Here is a 2,916-nt window from a genome sequence, read left to right on the forward strand (position 1 = left end):
CTCCTTTCCCCTCCACCTTTCCTTCCCCCTTTCCTTCCCCCTTTCCTTCCCCCTTTCCTTCCCCCTTTCCTTCCATGAAGTTAACCAAGGGTGGTCCAAACTGATTTCCGTTGTGTCATTTCCAGGACAATAGTTATAACAGGGGTAAAGAGGGAACTATAATTAATGATGGGTCGTATGGAATTTGGAACACCCCTCCCCTCCTGTTCTTCCCCTTGGCTTGCAGAATGTTTGGAAGTGGAATGCTTGGGTGACCCCTGTGTTCCGTAACCATCGTGCTGCCAGGCCAGGCTCGGCTGGAGACCTTTTGTCCAGGGATTCAATCCTCCAATCATTAAGCAAGGAGTTTGTCAACCTTCCGTACAGGGGTCAAGATCCCCTCTTTTCCCCTTTTACTGGTGGCTGAACTTTAACTTTTAACGAACGGCCAGATCAACTATTTCCTTTGGGGGGTTGGTCCTCAGCACTGTCTGAGTGAATGGTGAATGTCCCCTGTTGATTTGGCCCCACTGGCCCCCTCAGAGGGAGAAGAGGGGGTTCAGGAGCTCAATGTATTGATTGACTTGTTAAAGAAGGAAACCTACAGTGTTAGTGATGTGTAGATGTGTTAACCCTATTAGTGATGTGTAGATGTGTTAACCCTATTAGTGATGTGTAGATGTGTTAACCCTGTTAGTGATGTGTAGATGTGTTAACCCTATTAGTGATGTGTAGATGTGTTAACCCTATTAGTGATGTGTAGATGTGTTAACCCTATTAGTGATGTGTAGATGTGTTAACCCTATTAGTGATGTGTAGATGTGTTAACCCTATTAGTGATGTGTAGATGTGTTAACCCTATTAGTAATGTGTAGATGTGTTAACCCTATTAGTGATGTGTAGATGTGTTAACCCTATTAGTGATGTGTAGATGTGTTAACCTTATTAGTGATGTGTAGATGTGTTAAACCTATTAGTGATGTGTAGATGTGTTAACCCTATTAGTGATGTGTAGATGTGTTAACCCTATTAGTGATGTGTAGATGTGTTAAACCTATTAGTGATGTGTAGATGTGTTAACCCTATTAGTGATGTGTAGATGTGTTAACCCTATTAGTGATGTGTAGATGTGTTAACCCTATTAGTGATGTGTAGATGTGTTAACCCTATTAGTGATGTGTAGATGTGTTAACCCTATTAGTGATGTGTTAACCCTATTAGTGATGTGTAGATGTGTTAAACCTATTAGTGATGTGTAGATGTGTTAACCCTACTAGTGATGTGTAGATGTGTTAACCCTATTAGTGATGTGTAGATGTGTTAACCCTATTAGTGATGTTTAGATGTGTTAACCCTATTAGTGATGTGTAGATGTGTTAACCCTATTAGTGATGTGTAGATGTGTTAACCCTATTAGTGATGTGTAGATGTGTTAACCCTATTAGTGATGTGTAGATGTGTTAACCCTATTAGTGATGTGTAGATGTGTTAACCCTATTAGTGATGTGTAGATGTGTTAACCCTATGTGTAGATGTGTTAACCCTATTAGTGATGTGTAGATGTGTTAACCCTATTAGTGATGTGTAGATGTGTTAACCCTATTAGTGATGTGTAGATGTGTTAACCCTATTAGTGATGTGTAGATGTGTTAACCCTATTAGTGATGTGTAGATGTGTTAACCCTATTAGTGATGTGTAGATGTGTTAACCCTATTAGTGATGTGTAGATGTGTTAACCCTATTAGTGATGTTTAGATGTGTTAACCCTATTAGTGATGTGTAGATGTGTTAACCCTATTAGTGATGTGTAGATGTGTTAACCCTATTAGTGATGTGTAGATGTGTTAACCCTATTAGTGATGTGTTAAACCTATTAGTGATGTGTAGATGTGTTAACCCTATTAGTGATGTGTAGATGTGTTAACCCTATTAGTGATGTGTAGATGTGTTAACCCTATTAGTGATGTGTAGATGTGTTAACCCTATTAGTGATGTGTAGATGTGTTAACCCTATTAGTGATGTGTTAAACCTATTAGTGATGTGTAGATGTGTTAACCCTATTAGTGATGTGTAGATGTGTTAACCCTATTAGTGATGTGTAGATGTGTTAACCCTATTAGTGATGTGTAGATGTGTTAACCCTATTAGTGATGTGTAGATGTGTTAACCCTATTAGTGATGTGTAGATGTGTTAACCCTATTAGTGATGTGTAGATGTGTTAACCCTATTAGTGATGTGTAGATGTGTTAACCCTATTAGTGATGTGTAGATGTGTTAACCCTATTAGTGATGTGTAGATGTGTTAACCCTATTAGTGATGTGTAGATGTGTTAACCCTATTAGTGATGTGTAGATGTGTTAACCCTATTAGTGATGTGTAGATGTGTTAACCCTATTAGTGATGTGTAGATGTGTTAACCCTATTAGTGATGTGTAGATCTGTACTGCCCTATTAGTGATGTGTAGATGTGTTAACCCTACTAGTGATGTGTAGATGTGTTAACCCTATTAGTGATGTGTAGATGTGTTAAACCCTATTAGTGATGTGTAGATGTGTTAAACCCTATTAGTGATGTGTAGATGTGTTAACCCTATTAGTGATGTGTAGATGTGTTAACCCTATTAGTGATGTGTAGATGTGTACTGCCCTATTAGTGATGTGTAGATGTGTACTGCCCTTTGAAACATTCTGTGATGATGTTTTTGTCCTTTAAAATACCGTAATTATCTAACAAATGGGCGAATGAAAGAAAAGGACAAAGTAAGCATTTAAAAGATGTTGTTAAGGTTAGGATTAGGCATTAGGGTTAGAAGTGTGGTTAAGGTTAGGATTAGGCATTAGGGTTAGCTGTGTGGTTAAGGTTAGGATTAGGGTTAGCAGTGTGGTTAGGGTTAGGGTTAGGCATTAGGGTTAGAAGTGTGGTTAAGGTTAGG

General features: G+C 38.6%; 1 long non-coding RNA gene across 3 annotated transcripts; it reads right to left on the reverse strand.

The window, feature by feature from the left end:
- Positions 1-546: 546 nt before the first annotated feature.
- LOC127923391 (uncharacterized) lies at positions 547-2,149 on the reverse strand. Of its 3 annotated transcripts, XR_008114262.1 has the most exons (4): positions 2,011-2,149; positions 1,851-1,934; positions 950-1,117; positions 547-837 (listed from the first exon to the last, which is right to left on the reverse strand). It is a non-coding gene; the product is annotated as an uncharacterized LOC127923391 (long non-coding RNA). The 3 variants fall into 3 exon arrangements; XR_008114263.1 differs by lacking the exon at positions 2,011-2,149 and having other exon boundaries at positions 950-1,089; positions 1,851-1,999; XR_008114261.1 differs by lacking the exon at positions 2,011-2,149 and having other exon boundaries at positions 1,851-1,999.
- Positions 2,150-2,916: the final 767 nt, after the last annotated feature.

The sequence above is a fragment of the Oncorhynchus keta genome, unplaced genomic scaffold, assembly GCF_023373465.1.
Source record: "Oncorhynchus keta strain PuntledgeMale-10-30-2019 unplaced genomic scaffold, Oket_V2 Un_contig_29511_pilon_pilon, whole genome shotgun sequence".
Classification (NCBI taxonomy): Eukaryota; Metazoa; Chordata; class Actinopteri; order Salmoniformes; family Salmonidae; genus Oncorhynchus; species Oncorhynchus keta.